This window comes from Pelodiscus sinensis, chromosome 1 (genome assembly GCF_052426305.1).
Source record: "Pelodiscus sinensis isolate ZL-2025 chromosome 1, ASM5242630v1, whole genome shotgun sequence".
NCBI lineage: Eukaryota > Metazoa > Chordata > Testudines > Trionychidae > Pelodiscus > Pelodiscus sinensis.
In genome coordinates, this window is record NC_143052.1 from 165,770,089 (window position 1) to 165,792,480 (window position 22,392).

General features: G+C 40.4%; 1 protein-coding gene across 1 annotated transcript in view; it reads left to right on the plus strand.

Annotated features, from left to right (window-relative positions):
• The window catches only part of EPHA6 (EPH receptor A6), an 815,765-nt gene that overhangs the window by 722,346 nt on the left and 71,027 nt on the right, over positions 1-22,392 (plus strand). The gene's annotated exons all lie outside the window — the stretch shown is intronic.

Sequence of the window (22,392 nt, forward strand, 5' to 3'; positions counted from 1 at the left end):
TTCATAACTCTGAGATACTAATTTATTGCAATCCATCTCTCTTCTTTTATTCCTTTTTCATATTTTCCCTGCTGAGCTTCCGGATTCATCTAAAGGGTTTTGTTTTGTTTTTGCTGTTTATTTATTTATTTATTTATTTTATTCTTTGCTAAAAAGGCAAAAAGATAACTAAGCCCAGAAGCATAGCAGGAAGTGCACTTGGGGAAGATCTGTTGTAATTATATTCTTCTAACGACAAGAATAAAAGTAGTGAGTGAAAATTACAATTTCCTTCACCATATCCTTATGATTGGTTGTGCCTGGATAGGTTCCCCTTCTAATGGTAGTTGTCTGTTGTTTAATCTATGAAGAGACAAGTAAATAAATTTGCTCTGAGATCTGCATTTGTGGAACTTTAATCCTGTATTATTAAAGATTGAATTTAGTCTCCAAATGTAATGCAATAATTCTTCAGATGCCATTAAATTTTTCTTACCAAATATTTATCTATATGAAGAAACAGTTTTTCCATGATGATTTTGGAAATTTACCATGAGTCTTTTTTTCTTTGTTTGTTTGTTTGTGTTTTATACATTTAATTCTTGATTTCTAAATAGTTATTCCCTTAATTTGTCATAACTAATTCGGTCTCCACCAAGAAGAGTGGGTTGAACTGTTCCAATCAATAAGCTATGTGGTGTCTATGATGGCAAAGGGGCAGCTGCCTTTAGGAAAGCTGAAAGCTGTGTTCTCTGCCAACTTAGATTTCAACTTGCTTGCTCTTTGCCTGCTGCCAAATTTCTCGTGCAAATATTTTGTCAACATATCTTGAGTGAAGAGTTAAATTCTGTCTATCTTACTGTTGCTGAAGTTGGATTTCAGGTTGTGTGCAAGTACAATTGTGAGGAACTGGATGTGTGCACTGTGAGGGATTTTAAAACAGAATTGAAAATGAGTTTGTTGTAGAGCAGGACAGACAGTATTAGATATATGGTGTTTCAGAGGGAAGGATGAGATGAAATTGGTAGACATTAATGTAGTTGTAGTGATAACTTCTCTAGTTTGTAGTAATTATGTTGATCACTTTCTTGTGAGACAGTATCCTGAACTAGATGGACCCTTGGGTCTGATCCACTGTGGTAATTCCTGTGATTTAAACTGCAAGGGCAATTAACTATTGGAACAACTTACCCAAGAGCATACTAGGTTCTATGTCACTTAAGTGCTTAAATTAAAATTCTGCATCCTTCTAGACAAAAATATGGTCTAGCTCAATGAGAAGGACTGGATACAAAAATCACACAATGACATTCCATGCTATGCAAAAGGTTAGGGCAAGCAAAATACAGCTTGTGCCTGCCAAGCTACCAGCTCTCTGACTACCCCACCGTGCTCTGAGCAGCTCTCTGAATGATGCAAGCTTCAGGGGAGGAGGAGAGAAGCTTCGAGTGCTACTCCCGCCCAACTAGAGAATGGGAGCTGCCTATTTGCAGAATGGGCAAACAGAGAGTACCCCTCCTCCCTCTGGGCTCTCAGAGTTCAGAGCCACACAGGGATCCTGCAGCTGATGCAGAGGCATGGAAGGCAGAGACCCTGGCTGAGGAACCAGATGGGCTGCTGGCCAAGAGCTGCCCAGGTAAGTGCTTCCCAGCCACAGCCTGCCTCTGACACCCCAGTTCCTTCCCTACTCCAAACCTCTGCTTCCTGGACCCCTACCCCATGTAACCCAAACCCTCTGCACCACTACTCCTGTACGCATACCCTTCCAAGACCCTGCACCCCTCCTACATCCCTCGTACAGGTCATAAACCCCTCCCAGATCTTGCACCCCAATCTCCTACCTTGGTCACAACCCAAATCCCCACACTCCTTCCTGCACCAGATCACAACCCCTTCCCAGACCCTGCACCCCCATCTCCCATCCCGGGTCACAAACCTCTCCTTCACTCAAACACCCTCCCAGAGCCCATACCCTCTCCTGTATGCCAGTTCCTGACCCCAAGCTTCCTTCTGCACACAACCTCCATCCCAGACCCCACACCTCCTTCATTAATATTATGGAAGAGTGTGGCCCTAGACCAGGGATGGCCAACCCATTTAACAAAGAGAGCCAAAACAGTGGCAGAAAATATGCAAAGAGATGCACCAGAATTGTCAGGCCCCCACAGAACAGAATTGTCGAGCAAAAACAAAAAAAATATTTTTTTTAAAAAAAAGGAGACTGCCCCTTTAAGACGGCTGCCATCTTGGGCGCCATTTTTAAAACTCCGCAGCTCTGACCCTGTAAGCAAAGGGAAGCCGAGGACTAGGGCAGGGAGCTGGTGGGGGCCACTTGGGGGGGGCACAGGAGCAGCTTCACAAGCCGCACTTTTGGGGGGCAAGAGCTGCAGGTTGGCCACAGCTGCCCTAGACCATTTACCAAATTCTTGGAGTGATCCCCATCCAAAATTATTGCCCACTCCTGAAATAAATGATCATAAAGGGATTCCTTCTGCCCTTAAAATCCATAATTTATCAAAAGTATGTTTAATTTTGCCAAATGCATGGCAATGGTGAACATAGGGATTATTAGAATTCAAATAGACACATAACATGGAATGCAGTCCAGGAAGAAGAATGTAATTTTGAGAAATGGGTTTGGAACAGTAAAACCAGGACAACAAGGACAAGCATCTGAATCTGCAGAAATTACTGAATTTTATGTTGTATTAGTGAGACTCAATATAGAACATTGTATGTAACTAAACTCTAAAAAACATAGCAGAAATAAAAAAAACTGCAGTAGAGAGCAAATGGGCAACCAAAAGGATTTAAGATTTGGGCATTTGAAACAGTTAAAAAAATTAGTCAAGCTAACTTTTATAGATAAAATAGCCTGTGCCGAGAACTTCCTGAGAATATTCAATAACAACAAACAGTTTAAATAGGAACTAACCCAATAACAGGAGGTCATGAAATGAAATTGAGGAGAGGAATAGCCTATAAAGCATGCAGTTTGAATTTTCACTGTGCTTGGTTATAATAAGAAACGAGAGGTAATAAAAGCAAATGGCAGACAGCAGGCCAGGAGGGAGTCTGGATTTTTCTATAAGATATAGATAAAATTAGATAGTGTTTTCAGCTATATTTTGGAAGTTAGGATGATAATATAGTTGAATTGATTTAGTTCAAATGCTGTGAACTGACATTACAGTATAATGGTATGGTGAGCCATCCCAAAAGAAATCTATCCTTCACTTATCTTCAAAGGAAAAAGGGGGGGGGGGGTCCCACAGCTACACTGCTGAGTAGGTATACCATGGTAGTACTTCACAGTTAATTTAGTATTAGGTGACTGATTGGTCCGGGTATTTGTAATGGGGTTTAGACACACAGTGTGTCATCCACTGTTTCCTCTTACATCAGAAGGTATCATTTAAAGAAATAACTGTATTAATTTTATATTCAGAGATACTATTTCTTGTTTTTCCTTTTTTTGATTCCCTGAGTAAGTACTCAGATACATGGAGTCCCTTTTCCTGCAGTATTTTGGTACCTTCCACTGCATAAAGGGAACTTTAAGATTATATTTTAGCTATATCATATGGAGTATAAACTCCTTGGAGTTTATTATTCATTAGATTTGTCAAAGTATTGTCTTCCTTTCACACTAATTAATTTAATTAGCACAACTTCTAGAAAGGCACTTTTAGAAGTAAACTTCTCTTGTGAGACATTAACTGGATATTTGTCCAGTTAAAGAATGACATCAAACTTCATTTTTCTTGGGAATTTTTTCACAAACCTTAATATCTTCTGATTATTATTATTACAATTGGTTTTTGTGAAAGATTTGGCACCCATTGGATATGGGCCAAAACAAATAACCATTGCTAGCATCTAAGTAATCCTTAAATATCTTCATAGTCATAGATATGTCAGACTGATATACTTGAATATTATTTCTGAAGTAACATCAATAAAATTAAGGTATATTGGAATGACAGCAGTTTGGTTTTTTTTTTTTTCTTCAATATAACTTAGGCACTTTTGAAAATGTTACTTTTCCAGCAGCCTCCAAGTTTTTCAAGATATCTACATGGCCTTCAATAAAACAAGAACATGGCCGTTACCTACTCTCCATGAATTGTTGTAGCATTTCTCCATTAATACCTAATATTACCAAGGGCCTCTCAAAAAATCTAATTTCATGCACGTCTGTTTTTGTCACACATACCAAGCTTGATTGCATGCACTCATAATTGTTTACTTTTAATTTATTAATCAGAATCACCATATTTCAAGACTATAATTAGGGAGCTGTGGTAAACAAGCAGAATATAAAGCTATATATAAATGTCTAGCAATATCTGATATTATTATACCCATGCTTAAGATTAAATATATAGGAATATAACAGTAATATCAATGCTTTTGTTTTTATTGCTAAGTATGTTAATGGGCTTTACCATACTTTACCATGGGAATTTTGAAAGGCTATTGTAATAAATGTCTACATTAAGTATAGTTTCATTGCTGTGATAGTTTACTTATTAGGCTTTGCAGATTTCATTTTTTTTTTATTTTGATGTATAATATCTCTTTATTTTTAAGGATTTTTTTCAATTTTTTATCTATTTGAATTTGCACAGTTCTGTGAAATTATGGGGAGGGTCAATATAGGTCAAAATATGCAAACTAAATATCCTTAGATCAAACTCTAAAATGTTCTCAGCAGCATGTCCCTTACTTTACCTTTAATTTTGATTTTTAGTGATGTAAATGTTAGTTTGTGTGTGATTAGTGAATGTGATGTTTATTGGCATTGACTGATTAAAACCTAATCCCTCCAAGCCTTCTTACTTAGCTGATTTTTTGAATATTAATAGTCTAAGTTATAATATTTCAGAAATTTTTTTACCATGTAACTGTATTAAACTGAAACATATTTGAAACAATGCATGGGTGATGATGTATTCTAGATGAGTTTAACATCAGTTCCTTAAGATCAGCATTATTGTATTGAATACCAAGTGAACTGACACTTTGAGATAGTATGTTTCAATACAAAGCATGTATGGCAGTCTCCAGAAATCTTCAAAGAGAATGTGTTTTTTCATTCAAAATCACTAGTTACTTCTGAAAACAGGTTAAGAAGTTAAAACTGTTTACTGCACACTGTAGAAGTTAGACTGGGTGAGTGATTCAGAGAGAACACAAGTACCATTCAGCTCCAGTGATCCAAAGAATATAATTCAAAACTATTATATCGCTGAACTTGTTGAAGGAAACAAGACCTTCAATATTCTGTATTCTGTTTTTGCAACAGTTCTGCTTCTGAACTTCAAAGAAAATAGTTTTGTGAAAAGTAACTTTTTCCCATGCTTCAGATTGAAAAACTTAAGTTATTGACTTGCTGAATATTTTTAAACACTTTATTATTAAAGATTAGCCTATTCCATACTAGAATGGAATTCCCATTAATGTGCCTGGGAATTTCAGAGGAGTCCATTGTGATTGGCATTTTAGAAGAATCAGTTCTTCAAAGGTATCGAGCCAAATTTTCCTGAGGTAAGTTTCTAGAAAAAGAATCTTGGAAAGAAATCCATGTTGTACTCCTGGAAATGTTCTTCTGATACCACTGGGCCCATAGGTACCGCGACTGGGCATGTTCCGCTTGCAGTGAATTTACTACTATTTACAAGACCTGCTGAAGATTAGAAATACAGTGCAGGAAGAGAGAAAAAAACCTGATGGCACGGGAAGATGTGCCATGACCTTACTTCTCTAGTTAGAATGGGATATGTGCCATAATATGTACTTAAGACCAGGAAGCTTTTGAGGCATCTGTTCTTTATTTTGAGTGGAGATGGTGTTCATTCTTATGTTTTGAAGATAGATCACAGTCAAAGTAGAAGATGACCAAAAAGAGGCAGTGTTGTTGTAGCTGAATCCATTCAAGGCTATTAAATGGGTAAGGTTGGTGAAGTAATATCTTTTATTGGACCAACTTCTGTTGGGGAAAGAGACAAGCTTTCAAGCTTATCCAGAGCTCTTCTTTGGGTCTGGGAAACTTAGACTATTACCACTAAATAAAATATGCAATAGATTGGGATTAAGTGGTTAAGACATATTTTAAGGTGGACTGAATAAAGACAATGGATTTATGACATTTCTGCTTACAAAAGGGAGAAGAAGCCCACTAGTACTGTCTTCAATATCTGGTGGAAATACCTGAAGTTGCCTGAATTCCTGCTGTGTATTTACTTTATAAAATCACAAAGACTGTGAATTTCCCTTTGGTGATACTTTTAGACTTTGCATGTACCCTTTGAAAGATGCAAGTTTAATTTCTCTGCTATCAAGTCATTCTCTGGCTGAATACTAGAAAGCGAAATCACATGCTTCCTCGGATAATATCGTGCAGTTCAGAAGGGCTTAGGATATACTGTTGGTGGAAAAGCTCCCATATTAACAAATAGCTTCTAGTGACTTTCCATATTTGCCTTCTATTCTTTACATAAAAGAATCTCACAAATCAACAGAAGAATAAGTTAAATAAAAATGGAGGCAGGATTGTATTATAGTGTAAAGAATAGATGTTATTTTTCCTGAGATAGAAGGCCTGATCATGCTTTCATTGAAGTAAGTAGTTTTTGTCATTGATTTCAATGGGAGCAAGATGAAGCACCACGTGTGTGCTATTTCTATGAGGCCTGACAACGGGGAGAGGAAAAGGGGCCAGCAGCAGTGGTGGTTGGAACCTGGGTCCCTTTAAATCGTCACCAGAGCACTATGCCATGTGCTCTATGCAGCTCTGAGGACTGGGAGTCATGCTGCACTCTGGCTTGTGCAGAAGTCTGGCTGTCCCTGGGTCTGCCCCTTCTGCTCTGTGCTCACCTCTTCCAGGAGCACAGAGCCAGGTCCCACCCACCTTGCCCAGTCTGTTGTCTCCCCTGACTTCTATATACATCTAATTTTTTATAGTCTGACAGATGCAAATTCTAGTAATTTTATACTCCTCCTGCATTGTGCCTCCTTCAGGGAAGTGATTTAATTTAATAGTAGAGTTTCCATTTTTAAAATTCAATAATTAAAGAAGAAATGTTATAGGCATATAGGAGATAGGTATATGCTAGCCTTGTTATGCTGTTATTTATGTTATGTCCAGACTATAACTTAACCATACAATATATAGGCCCAACCCAATTCTGATTGAAATAAAAAAGACTCTTTCCATCGACTTAATGGGAGTTGTATTTGGCCATACATCAGAATGTAGGTATAATAAAAAGAAACATGTTTTTCTGATGCTCTGTTTACTTTTGTAGTTTGCTTTTTTTTGTTTTGTTTTGTTTTGCTTTTTGTTTGTGGGGTTTTTTGTTTGGTTGGTTTTTGCAAGAATGAAAACCAACATGTTTCTTTTATGTATTTGTTTGTTTGTTTAATCAGAAGCCCTCAAAATCTTATACAGTCTCTGATCTAATAGGATTTTATATAGTCTGAGCCAATTTCCAATAATTGATTCAGTCCTATTTTATGGCATACTGTGATGATAGCAGCTCCTTCTACCTTTGAAATAATCCTGTTTATTACAATTGAGACATTACCTTTTAGAGTGACTTACAGATTGTAATTAGATGTAATGATTAGGATATGTTTACTGAGTTTTCCCTTTAACAGAATGCATCAGGAATATTACAGCATTAGAGATTGAGTGTACAAACTTAAAATACATCAGACCAAGATTTGTATAATTCTAATAAATGTTGGTCAGATACCACAGTCATTACTCAGTTCTTATTCAAGCAAAACTCCCATTGGCTTCAACAGGTGTTTTGGATGAGTAAGCACTGCAGGATTTTGCCCTTGGTATCTAAAATATTTGATCTACTTCTCTGTGCACTATGGAAGCATTTTGGAAGCAGATATAATGTGCTGTCTTTGACTGCCCCACTGTGGCTACAATAGATTAGATTTAAAATGTGGCAAAATATATGGCTTAGTCTTCAGACACTCTTGAAAATGTACCTCTTTATGTTGTAAATTAAAAGGCTGCTGCTTGTTTATTGTATCTCCTGTAACTCTGAAACTCTTTTTGCAGTTATGTGCAACAATTCCATATAGCCTCTTAGAAAAACAATATCCTGTACTAATACTACAGCATCGTTCCTCTGTGTCCTTTTGTTGCTAGTATTTTAACCTCTTCTTTTCAGCTATTATTTCTTTAATAATGCAAAACATAGCTTTCTCCTTACCAGATCATTCTCCTGTGAACAGTATGGGTGAATGTCATTAGCCATGGCATGTGGGTTCCCCATGTCTCCTTAAGAACTCTACTCACTGAAGGAGAGGGATGACAATTTATGAAGAGAATTATCTAAAGTAAAAGCTGAGGCAAAGTTAAGTCATCAGTAAATTCGGAGATTATGCTGCTTGCCCAAACATCCTTTCCTGACAAAGAAATCACTAGATGAGCAAATGGAATTAATCTAAAAAAAAAAAAATTTCAAACTTTGAACTTTTAAAAGCATTTAAGAGTTGTAAAACTGGATGCGATAATAACTTGTTTTCCTAAACAATATGACCAGGCTTACTGCTTTGTTTACATTTTTTATACTATGAGGAAATATAGTTGGAGGCCAAAGTTCTTATTCTCACCTTTAAGACCACACAAACTAACTATGACTCCATGTCTGTTCTTATTTTCAGCCACATGGATCTTCATCTGTCAATGTATCTCACTATAGCTCCCCTTTCATCTTTACTTGTCTTTGTGCCTTCTTCCATGCTGGCCCCTATACCTTAACCTATTTTTCTATTCCAATGCACCCTGCATCTACCTTCTCATTTAAGTCATTGCTCAAAACCCAATTCTGAAGCCTCAAAGCAAATCCAAATCAATAAAAATGCTGTCATCCTACTCTTTACATTTAAAAAAAAATCTGAGTTGGTATCTTCCTCTTTGTCTCCTAACTCTTTTCTTGTCCATGTCTTTAGGGTCTTAATTCTGCTATACTTACGTATGCCAATTACCTCCTTACGCCACTGTCTACTCAGAGGATAAATTTCAACATGAGTAGGCGTGTCAGAATCTGGCCCATAGACAATAAAATGCCAAATACACTGTTGGAGCTTAGCAAATAATAATTTAAAAGTCTCCAAAAAGATACAGATATCTGTATCAGCTATGAATAATATTTCAGTCGGTCACACTGAAGACTTTCAGGAGTGACGTTGCGATGTTTAAATATGAGGAGCCTCATTCTGCCCTTCAGTTCCCTGTAAAGTTATTTGGGACCACAAACACATAGGCTTGCCAGATGGCTTCAACAAAAATACCGGATACACTTGACATTACATCACAATCTACATTACATCTTATTTAGAAAATACCAGACATTTATATTTTCTCATTTATATTTTCTCAATTTGTTTCCCAAACAGAAATACTGGACTGTCCGGTTCAAAACCAGACACCTGGCAACCCTACAAACACAAGGTCCTCTGAAGCTTTAATAATATCAAAACACTGAAGTTCCTCCACAACACCCAGTTGCTTCATTTTTTTTTTTTTAGCACAGTCTTTGTTAGGCCTAATTTTCAAAACATTGTTTATTGACTCTTTAGTGTAGAAACCTCCCCAAGGTTACAGGGGAGCCACTATTTTCATGTATTAGGTCCTTAAGCAGATGTTGTCAGATCACATTCATTCTGTCTCACAAAAGGTAGAAATTCAGCTATGTTGTACAAATATTATGTGATAGCTGTGGTGTTCTGGACTACTCCTTATGTGTTGAACCTCCCAGAGAATGTCCCAATGTGGGTGCTTTGAAACTCTTATTGTTATGCAAAGGCAGTTGGAATATGTCTTAAATACTTATACTAAACAGTCTATTCTATCCTGTGTTATCTGTGGCAGTCTGAGTCAGTTTCCCAGACCTGTAAAAGAGCTCTGTATAAGCTTAAAAGCTTGTCTCACCTTCCTTGTACTGGATTCAACACAACTACAAAAACACTGCATACAGAATAAAACAGTTATCTTGCAAGCTCCTTTAACACTGAGTGATCACTGAACACCCCATGGGATTGAGGAATAAAAAAGAACTAAGGAAAGAATCTCTGTGGAAGAATGGCATAGTTAAAAGGCCCAGCAGAGTTGAAACTCTGGAAACGTGGAAAACAACTTAAGAAGATTAAAAAAGTGCTTTGCTCTCAATCTTCAAGCAGCAGGTGCCAGCAAAAAAGGAAGACAAATAGGTAGCCTTTTACTGACAGTAGCTGTTTCTGATGTGTTTACTATTTTTCAGTTAACTCAGGCAGAGGAGGCTAACTTTCAGGAGTACTGCATTTCACATAAAATTAAACCTCTGAGGGTATGTCTACACTACCACCCTAGTTTGAACTAGGGTGGTTAATGTAGGCAACCGAAGTTGCAAATGAAGCCCGGGATTTGAATTTCCCGGGCTTCATTTGCATCTTGCTGGGCGCCGCCATTTTTAAATGTCCGCTAGTTCGGACTCCGTGCCCGCGGCTACACGCGGCACGGACTAGGTAGTTCGGATTAGGCTTCCTATTCCGAACTACCGTTACTCCCCGTGGAACGAGGTATACCGGTAGTTCGGAATAGGAAGCCTAATCCGAACTACCTAGTCTGTGCCGCGTGTAGCCACGGGCACAGAGCGGACATTTAAAAGTGGCGGCGCCTGGCAAGATGCAAATGAAGCCCGGGAAATTCAAATCCCGGGCTTCATTTGCAACTTCGGTTGCCTACATTAACCACCCTAGTTCGAACTAGGGTGGTAGCGTAGACATACCCTGAGAGAGATGTTTTAACATGTAGTACAAGGTGAAACCATAGTTTGCACCAGATCTAAAATTGAGGACCCAATCTTGCAATTTTGGGATTTAACTTCATCCCTTGTAAGACACCAGATTTTGATTGGAATCTACATAAAAAACTCAGAAGCTAGTGAGACCCCACCCAGAATTAACCCTCAATATGGCAATTAGAATTTGCCAAGTAAAGGAAATCACCCAGTCCAGAATGAAACTTATGAAGGGTAGACAGTGCTCTGACACAGTAGATACAATAGAGAATTGAAAATGCTACAAGAGACCTGAGGAAATAATGCATGCAAATCTCAAAGGAAAAATCCAGCAAAAACAGCACATGGCACTGCACATTCAGTGGCAACCACTACAAAGCAAAACAATGCCTACTATATAGGAAGAGATGGAAAAATGTAATGGAATGCATTAGTTTGCAAAAGTTTGCAAGCACCTGCAGAATATGTACAGCATGGACAAGAGGACAACAAAAGGACTGCTGGCTCAGATGAATTCTTCCCAGGAGCAACAGGAAACATTACCTCACAAGATGACTGGACTATCAACTTGAAAACAAACGGGGTATTTATTTTTATGCTGGACATAATGTATTGCTAGAAATGTTATTAACACTAAAAGAAAAGCCACAGGTACTGGAGGTTAAGAGGATGAAACTCAGGATCTAGAGTGAAGAGCTTATAAAAGTGTATGTAAATTAAGGTGTATGTAAATTAAGTGCATGAGCAAATAACAAATTGGAAAAAAAATACAATTTGTAATAATACCAGCTAAAAGCATACCCATTATTGGATTAAAGTATATCACATCCTTGATCTCCTCGCGAGAGTGTACTCTTTGGAGGGGCACAGGATCAAAACAATTAGACTACGTCTACACTGGCAGCTTCTTGTGCAAGAACAGCCGTTCTTCCGCAAAAACTTGTCAGCTGTCTACACTGCATGAGCATTCTTCCAGAAGTAAATGTACAGTATAGTGTTGTAAAACAGGGCTTCTTCCGGAAGAGTTATTCCTCTCCCCACGAAGAATAAGCCCTCTTGTGCAAGAGCTCTTTCAGAAGAGGCCATTGTAGACAGGCAACATTAATTTCTTGCGCAAGAAGCCCCTATGGTTAAAATAGCCATCAGAGTTTTCTTCCGGAAAAGCTCTCTTGCGCAAAAGCACATAGCAGTGTAGATGCTTTCTTGTGGAAGAGCTTTTGCACAAGAACTCTTCCGCAAAAGAGTTCTTGTGCAAGAAGCTGCCAGTGTAGACGTAGCCTTAAGGCATAGTTTGAGTGGATAAGGAAGCTCCCAACAGCAAACAGAATAGAGCTGAAAGAGTGCAACTATCCTATTATTCATGCCCCTCTGGGAAGGTTCCCTTATCCCTAAACCAGATGCTCAAAGAGGACCTGGATGGGTTCATTGCTCTGAGAATCATCCAACCATCAACAGAGTGGGTGGCACTTGTTGATCACTATAGAAAAACAGAGCCTCTTTGCTTATGCATAGACCCAAAATAATTAAATATATGAAAAGGGAACATTTTCCACAGTCTTCATGGCAAAAAAATTGGGGGGGGGGAGGTAACTGACAGTTCTACACTTGTTACATCAGCAGTGGTACTGGAACACTTTCAAAAATATGGGTGCTGAATGCCTCTGACCTCTGTCTCCACCCCTCCCCACAGAGCTGGGGCTCAGGAGCAGGGGAGTGTATGCAGGAGGGAGAGACCCAGACAGAAGTAAGGGGCCAAGGCTGGAGCCTGCAGCTGGAACACTGGGCCCATGGCTTACAGTGAAGGCACAGACATAGGGCCGGAGTGGAGCCTGAGAGCAGGGCAGCTGCTGGGATCCCCTCACGTGCGGATGGGAGCCAAGCCCTGTATATGAAACCTGGTAGTGCTGCAGTAACCTCTGCACCCCTAGTTCCTGCACCTATTTACATCAGTAAGGTTCTACTACTTGAAACAGAAAAACAGCTTATGCCGTATTTTAACGAATATACCCCGCACCCAAATATAACCCGCACCCGAATATAAAAACAGTCCTGCTGTTTTTGCTATTTCAGTAAAAAAAATCTTGTATACCCCACGCACAAATAGAACCCACGGGGTATACAAGACTGTGCCGGGGGTATATTTAGGTGTGGGGGTATATTTATGGTACAGGGGGTTAGGCTCCCAGCCCACGACAGAACAACACGGGGAAACTTACAAGGGGCGCAGCAGCTGGGAATGCTCCAGAGCAGGGGCAGAGGCATCCCCAGCAGAGGCACAAGGCAGGAGGCTCCCAGCCCAGGCTGACAAAGGGAAGGAGCCCAGAGCAAGTTGCGGGCACGGTGTTCGGCGGCCAGCAGCAGCGGTGGGAGTCTGCAGGCGGCCACGGCTCACAGGAGCAGGGCCGGGCCATGGTGCTTGTTGCCCATTGCTCCTGCGCGACCAAGCCGGGCGCCCTTCCTTGCCTGCAGCCACCGCTGCCACATGCCGGATCCACTGCATGCTCACTTGTTGCTCCTGGGCCGGCACAACAAGCGAGCATGCAGCGGGTCCGGCGTGTGGCGGCAGCGGCTGCAGGCAGGGAAGGGCACCCGGCTGGATTGCACAGGAGCAACGGGCAACAAGCACCATGTCCCGGCCCCGCTCCTGTGAGCCGTGGCCACCTATAGACTCCCGCTGCTGCTGCTGGCCGCCGAGCAAGTTGGTCCAGGCTCCTTCCCTTTGTCAGCGCGGGCTGGGAGCCTCCCACCTTCCACCTCTGCTGGGGATGCCTCTGCCCCGGCTCCAGAGCATTCCCAGCTGCTGTGCCCCTTGTAAGTTTCCCGTGTTGTTCAGTTGCAGGCTGGGAGCCTAACCCCAGCCCGGCAAAGGTAGTGAAAGGGAAGGGGGGAGGGGATCCTCTTCCATCAAGTAAAAAACACCCTATATACCCCACGCACGAGTATAGCCCACGGGGGGGGGGGGCGGTGCAGGGTTTGTAAAAACGAATATAACCCGCGGGTTATATTCGCTAAAAGACTGTATTTTTATGCCCACTCAGTACCCCCTTTGGAAGATTTTGAGTTTGTGATGTCCGGGAGAACCGTATGGTCACATGCCTGCCTGGTGCGAAGGTTACGGATCTCTCGAGGCATCTAGATAGATTTATGTGTAGTGCTGGGGAGGAGCCAGTGGTCGTGGTACATGTAGGTACCAATGATGTAAGGAAGGGTAGGAGAGATGTCCTGGAGGCCAAATTTAGGTTGCTAGGAAAGAGACTGAAATCCAGGACCTCTATGGTGGCATTCTTGGAAATGCTTCCAGTTCCACGCTCAGGGCCAGGTAGGCAGGCAGAGCTTCAGAGTCTCAATGAGTGGATGAGATGATGGTGTAGGGAAGAGGGGTTTGGATTTATTAGGAACTGGGAACACTTTTGGGAGAGGGGGAGCCTATACAGAAAGGATGGGCTCCACCTAAACCAGGATGGAACCAGACTGCTGGCACTAAACATTAAAAAGGCCGTAGAGCAGTTTTTAAACTAAGAGATGGGGGAAAGCCAATTGGTGCAGAGATGCACGTAAATCGGAGAGAGACTTCTCTTAGAGGAGAATCCGTTGATAGAGATTCTCTAAGCTGTAGTCAGAAAGAGAGGAGGGGAGAGGACAAACCATGGGCTAGAGCAGACAAACAACCACATATAAAGGAATCCAATGCATCAGGGAAGGGCAGACAAATAAGCAGTGGCAAATTTTTAAAGTGCTTCTACACAAATGCTAAGAGTCTGACTAATAAGATGGGTGAACTAGAGTACCTCCTGTTAAAGGAGGAGATTGACATAATAGGCATCACTGAAACCTAGTGGAATGAGGAAAATCTGTGGGACACAATCATACCAGGATATAAAATATATCGAAAGGATAAAGCAGGCCGGGTGGGTGGCAGAGTGGCACTGTATGTGAAAGATAATGTAGAATCAAATGAGACAAAAATATTAACTGAATCAACATGTTCCATAGAATCGCTATGGATAGTAATTACATGCTCCAATAATAAGAAATTAGCAGTAGGGATATATTACCGACCACCTGACCAGGACAGTGATACTGACACTGAAATTCTGAGGGAGATTGGAGAGGCTACCAAAATAAAGAACTCTATAATAATGGGGGATTTTAATTATCCCCATATTGACTGGATACATGTCACCTCAGGAAGAGAAGCAGAGAGAAAATTTCTCAATGGCTTAAATGACTGCTTCTTGGAGCAACTGGTACAGAAACCCACAAGGGGAGAGGCAATTCTCGATTTAGTCCTGAGTGAAGTGCAGGATCAGGTCCAGGAGATAACCATTACAGGACCGCTTGGGAATAGTGACCATAAAATAATAACATTTAACATTCCTGTGGTGGGAAGAACACCTCAGCAGTCCAGCACCCTGGCATTTAATTTCAAAAAGGGGAATTACACAAAAATTAGGAGGTTAGTTAAACAGAAATTAAAAGGCACAATGACTAGAGCCAAATCCCTGCAAGCTGCATGGAAACTTTTTAAAGACACCATAATAGAGGCCCAACTTAAATGTATACCCTAAATTAAAAAACATAGCTAGAGACCTAAAAAAGAGTCACCGTGGCTTAACCACCATGTAAAAGAAGCAGTGAGGGCCAAAAAAGTATCTTTTAAGAAGTGGAAGTCCAATCCTAGTGAGATAAATAGAAAGGAACATAAACACTGTCAAATCAAGTGTAAAAATGTAATAAGAAAAGCAAAAAAAAGATTTTGAGGAACAGCTAGCCAAAAATTCAAAAAGAAATAACAAAACGTTTTTTAAGTACATTAGAAGCAGGAAGCTTGCTAAAAAACCTGTGGGTCCCCTAGATGATCGAGATATAAAAGGAGCAGTCAATGATGATAAAGCCATTGCAGATAAACTAAATGATTTCTTTGCTTCAGTCTTCACGGCTGAGGACATTAGGGAGATTCCCAAATCTACACCGTCCTTTGTGGGTGATGAATCTGAGGAACTGTCCCGGATTGAAGTGTCATTAGAGGAGGTTTTGGAACAAATAGAAAAACTTAATGTTAACAAATCTCCGGGACCAGATGGCATTCATCCAAGGGTTCTAAAAGAACTCAAATGGGAAATTGCTGAACTGTTATCTGTGGTTTGTAACCTATCCTTTAAATCAGCTTCCGTACCTAATAACTGGAAGGTAGCCAACATGACACCAATATTTAAAAAGGGCTCTAGAGGCGATTACAGACCAGTAAGTCTAACTTCAGTACCGGGCAAATTAGTCAAAACAATAGTAAAGAATAAAATTGTGAGGCATGTAGAAGAACATAATTTGTTGGACAAAAGTGAACATGGTTTCTGTAAAGGGAAATCACGTCTTACTAATCTATTAGGCTATGTCTAGACTGCAAGCCTCTTTCGAAAGAGACTCTTTCGAAAGATACTTTTGAAAGAGCCTCTTTCGAAAGAGAGCGTCTAGACTGCACATGTAACTTTCGAAAAAGCGGCTTGCTTTTTCGAAAGAAAGCATCCAGTGAGTCTGGATGCTCTCTTTCGAAGAAGCCCTATTTACATTCAAGATCGCCTTCTTTCGAAAGAGGAGCTTTCGAAAGAAGGCGTTCTTCCTCGTGAAATGAGGTTTACCGCCGTCGAAAGAAAAGCCGCGTTCTTTCGATTTAATTTCGAAAGAACGTGGCTTGAGTCTGGACGCAGGTGAAGTTTTTTCGAAAAAAGGCTACTTTTTTTGAAAAAACCCCTGAGTCTGGACACAGCCTTAGAGTTCCTTGAAGGGGTTAACAAACATGCAGACAAGGGGGATCCAGTAGATATAGTATACTTAGATTTTCAGAAAGCCTTTGACAAGGTCCCTCGCCAAAGGCTCTTGTGCAAATTACATGGCCATGGGATAAGAGGGAAGGTCCTTTCTTTGATTGAGAACTGGTTTAAAGACAGGAAACAAAGGGTAGGAATAAATGGTAAATTTTCAGAATGGAGAGGGGTAACTAGTGGTGTCCCCCAAGGGTCAGTCCTGGGACCAATCCTTTTCAACTTATTCATAAATGATCTGGAGAAAGGGGTAAGCAGTGAGGTCGTAAAGTTTGCGGATGATCCAAAACTGTTTAGGATAGTCAAGACAGAAGCAGACTGTGAGGAACTCCAAAAAGATCTCACCAAACTGAGTGATTGGGCAACAAAATGGCAAATGAAATTTAATGTGGATAAGTGTAAAGTAATGCACATTGGGAAAAATAACCTCAACTATACGTACAGTATGATGTGAGCTAATTTGGCTGTGACAAATCAGGAAAGAGATCTTGGAGTTATCGTGGACAGTTCTCTGAAAACTTCCACACAGTGTGCAGCGGCGGTCAAAAAGGCAAACAGGATGCTAGGAATTATTAAGAAAGGGATAGAAAATAAGACACAGAATATCTTACTGCCCCTGTATAAAACTATGATACGCCCACATCTTGAATACTGTGTACAGATGTGGTCGTCTCACCTCAAAAAAGATATTTTGGCCTTGGTAAGGGTTCAGAAAAGGGAACTAAAATGATTAGGGGTTTGGAACGGGTCCCATATGAGGAGAGGTTAAAGCGACTGGGACTTTTCAGTTTAGAAAAGAGGAGACTGAGGGGGGATATGATAGAGGTATATAAAATCATGAGTGGTGTGGAGAGGGTGGATAAAGAAAAGTTATTTATTAGTTCCCATAATAGAAGAACTAGAGGACACCAAATGAAATTAATGGGTAGCAGGTTTAAAACTAATAAAAGAAAGTTCTTCTTCACACAGCATGTAGTCAACCTGTGGAACTCCTTGCCAGAGGAGGCTGTGAAGGCTAGGACTATAACAGAGTTTAAAGAGAAGCTAGATAATTTAATGGAGGTTAGATCCATAAAAGGCTATTAGCTAGGGGATAGAATTGGTGTCCCTGGCCTCTGTTTGTCAGAGGCTGGAGAGGGATGGCAGGAGACAAATCACTTGATCATTGTCTTCCGTCCACCCTCTCTGGGGCACCTGGTGCTGGCCACTGTCGGCAGACAGGATACTGGGCTAGATGGATCTTTGGTCTGACCCAGTATGGCCATTCTTATGTTCTTACGTAGATCCTGTTTTTGCAGACTGCCATTTGGGTGGTGTTGGGTACAACAGATTTTTGATGGCATAGAAGGTACTGTACTAAGGGTTGTATGTATATAATATATATAAAATGATGTTTTGGTGTGAAAAAAACAGTAGGGAAGCATCACTAGAGGCTTTGAGCTACTTTGGAAAAAGCCCCAGCTAGTGAGCTAAAGCTAAACAAGCAAATGTAAATTCCATGTAACAGAAGTAACATGGTTGAGGAGAAGTTAAACACAGTAAGATTACAGGTCGATCTTAGTAAGGCTCAGGCCATCACCAACATGCCTACTCCACCAGACATGGAAGGAGTAAAAATATTACTTGGAAGGGTCAGCTGTGGTGGGAAATTAGAGCCTCATCTAGCTTTCTGAACTTACAACTTGCAAACACTACAAAGACATGGGATCCGCATCTCAATAAAGGAGTTCAATGAAATGCCGCAGTCCTTAGGTACTATGAAAATAAGCACAAAACTAGGTGATCCACAGATTTCAATGACAGCATAGGCTTAGGCCTCTTTTAATAGTGCTGTCAAAACAGAAGAGGCATGGTGTATGTGTCACAGGCTCTAGTAAATCTGAGTATGAAAACACTCAAATAGAGGAGGAGGTTTTGGCCTATTCCGGGGTTAAACTTAGATGGCCTGTGCAGTCTCTTCTAACCCTATGATTCTAGTCCAATGGTGAAAAAACTTTATCTCTTTAAGGCAGCACTGTGTTAGCTGAAACTAACTAGAAACCTCATTTTGCTCTTGCAAAAAGAGGTCTGACAAATACTTTTCCTCCCCAAATCTGCTCCCCAAAAATAGAGGGATTTTTTTTAAATTAATCTATGATTTGCAAATTGAATACAAACCTGGGAGAGATTTGGTGGTTACAGATATATTCACTAGATCATTTGACAAAACACATTTTTAAAATGTGAGTTTGGTCAAATAAAGTCTGTTCTGAGACAGAATGTGGACTGCTATTGCCAGACATATTGCTCACATGAAGAGTTGCAGAGTGTAATTAAACCTGTTAGCATAGGGTGTCCAGAACAGCATATTATCAAGTTAAGAAGGAAGTATTCAGTACTAGAAGGGATTTTACATAAAGTCACCAGGTGTAGATTCCGAAAGAGTTACAGAAAAGTACTGTATGTGAAAAAGGATACATGGAGGTCATTTTGGGACTGAAAATATCCTAAGTGAAGGCCAGACACATTTTATATTGGCATGAAATGAACATTGACACTAGAGGAAGCTGTCAAGCTTTTTTGCATATGCCAAAAGTTCAGGTCAAGTCAAGTGTAAGTGCCTGTATTGTTTGGCACAGAAAAAATTAGTCTCCTCAAGCAAAGCAGGGATAGCTTTTTTCCACCTTCTGTAAACAAATGAACATTCTTGACTAGACTTGCTATTTGTGATAGCCTGACTAGAAGATAACTACAGTGTGATGTCTTGCTCAGGACACCCAGAACTATGAACCATTGTGTTGCCTATCTGCCTCTGCAGAAGACAGCTTTGCTGCTGCTCAGCTGCAGGCCAGTTCCCTGTCACACCAACTTATCTGCCTCTGCCAGTCCAAATCTTGCCTGGGAGTTAACAATCTGCAAACCTCAGTTCCTGGCTACCATGGCTGAAACTGAGTGTGCTGTCCAGGAGGTTGATGCTGCTGTAGGAACATTCTAGAGAGAGTTTGACTATGATTGCAGAAGTTTTTATTAACCACTACATCTTGAATGGTTACATCTCTTACAATGACTATGTCTAGAGTACAAAGTTAAGTTTGGAAAAAGATACGCAAATTGCAAACTGCAATTTGCATATCTTTTTCTGCTTTTCTGTCAGAAGAGGCTTTTCTGAAATTTGGTGCATCTACACAGCACCAAACTTTGGAAAAACCTGCTCTTTCGAGCCATCCTTCCTTCCTCGTAAAGTGAGGTTTACAGGGATGGCAAAAGAACATGTCCGCTTTTTCAAAAACATTTTCAAAAAAGCGGATGCTTTCCTTGGATGTGGCATTACTTTTTCAGGATACCTATGGTATCCTGGAAAAGCTCTACAGTCTAGACATAGCCAATATGTTAACTTCTTAAGCTATACAATTTCTTCCACTTATATTTAATATCTCTGAGTATCTTTCCCAGACCCAAAGAAGAGGTCCATGTAGCTCAAAAGCGTGTCTGTTTTTCCAGCAGAAGTTGATCCAATAACAGCTATTACCTTACCTGTATTGTCTCTCCAGCTATCTTTTTTTATTGTTTGAACACTATATTTGGGTAGCTATTTATATTTTTCTGTGAATCGACCATTTAACGTCTCAGAAAATTGTTTAGAATATTTTTAGCTTCATAGCAATCACCTGACCTTGAGAGTTCTTCTTCATCTTTTCCCTAGCAAAACTAGTGTATTAATCCAAACTGCTAAAATCATAAATTAAATATAACGTTGAATAACTATAATTGCTATAGAAGGTTAATTTGTTCTTTGCTCTTTGAAGTACCAGTCTACCCTTAGGTGGTGTCAAGATAAATTGCTTTGAGGATAGTTCTCTTACTAACTTCCCGTTTGGTAGACCAGCAATTGATTGCAGGATGGCAAATCATTCAGTTACATATTATGCAAGTGAGCACGTTTCTGTGCTGACAGTGCCATTTTAGCCAGAATACTTGCTTATTCAACCAAATACAGAAGGTGGTTATCATGGAAGCACATCCCAAACATTCAGAAGATCATTGTCTTTCTATCATGATTAGCCATTTCCTCAAAGTCTTTCTCTATTATTTTTGTATAACAAGGGGATTCTTGTCTATTGGTCAGCATTACCTTCTACTAAGGAGTTATTAAATTGTTTAAGAAATGTGCGAAGGCTTGTCACAATACAGTTTGGGAAGGAAAGGAAAAGGCAACCCCTTAGGTGTCCCAGTGTATTTCGAAAAGAAGGAGTCTGTTTAAGTTGCCCAACATTCCCCATTAGAAATCCCTGGCTTTAGTTGCTTATTTTGCCAAGTTTAACTGTTTGGGCTGAAAGTTTATGTGCTCAAAGTCTGCATCAAGCTGGATTTTTTTGAAGGAAATTTTTAGGCAAAGTTGTTCATGCTCAAGAGAATTTAACCAGCTGAGTCCTGCGTCTGGTCTTGCTGTTCATGAGTCTTGCACATTTGCACCGCCAAGACTGAAATCAAGCCCTTTTGTGGGGAGCATATGAAGGAACTCTAGAAGGAAGTCAAAATGAAGCCTCCATATAGACATGTCAATCTTGTCTAAAATGAAAGTTATTTATTGTGTAGTTTATGCAGTATGTTTTTGTAAACATAGAGTAAGGACAGGGGCACCGGGACACCAGGGAAAATTGCCTCCACATACATCTTGGCTTGCTCCCCTGACTTTTCATTGCTCTTTGCCAACTAAGATTTTGCTGCCTTTTGCAGCTATTGAGGGTTTGTCTGCAGTCACTGGGAGAAAGCCACCAAGCACACGTACCCAGACTCCCACACTAGCTCAAGTTCACACCAGTACACAAAAATAGCAGCATAGACATTGCTCTAACAGATATTTCTGCCATTCCTTAATAAGTGAACCTAATAATGTTTTCAGCATCAGCACAACAGTTGCCACCTGGGGAGTAGGCAATAGTAATTCAATCAAAATCTCCCTGCAGCAGATTAACCCCACGTATTCCCAAAAATAGATAGTAAATGTGTAATTTGTTGGTTGGTTCCCCTTTTTTCACTACAGTTCTCTCTAGCCAACATTCACTCATCCTACAGATCCAGAACAAGTCTTACTCTGGGGCTTAAGAGCTGCTTCGGTTTCTGCTGGTTCTTGTTGCTTTGTGGACTGGGTGAACCTCCACCTGTGGGGCATTCTGTCACTTTCCTTCCCTGTCTGTGCTGTTTTGAATGAACCAATGCTGCATATTTCTATACTTCTTCCACACATATAATCACACACACACTCATTTTTAGTGCAAAAATTGAAGGTAAGCAAAATTATGCTAAGGGCAAAATACTCCAGTCATATCCATTAGCTATTCAGTTCTTCCTAAAATTGGCACAATTAAAAAAAACCTCACCATTCACTGCAAGTAAATCCAGTGGACCTGATTCTGATATCACTCACACTTGTGAACTTCCCCTGACTTTAATGAAGCTAACTGCTGATGATCTCCAACATAAGATATGAATGTTAAAACCAGGCTGTATTACAATCTGTATTTGGTAAAATTGTACTAATGGAGAGATAAAGGTATAACTAATTATTGTAACACTAGCCAATAACCCGACACACAACGGGATTTTTCGGGACTCTCCTCCATGTCCATCTCTCTCTCTCTCTCTCTCCTCCTGCCTCCACCCTCTCTCTTTCAGTTCTCCTCCACCTCCTGTCTCTCTCTCCATCTCTGTTTCTCTTCTTCCCCTCCTGCCTCTCACTCTACCTTTCTCTTCTCCTCCCCCTCCTGCCTCTCATTGGAGGTGGCTGCGGAGCCCAAATGGCTGTT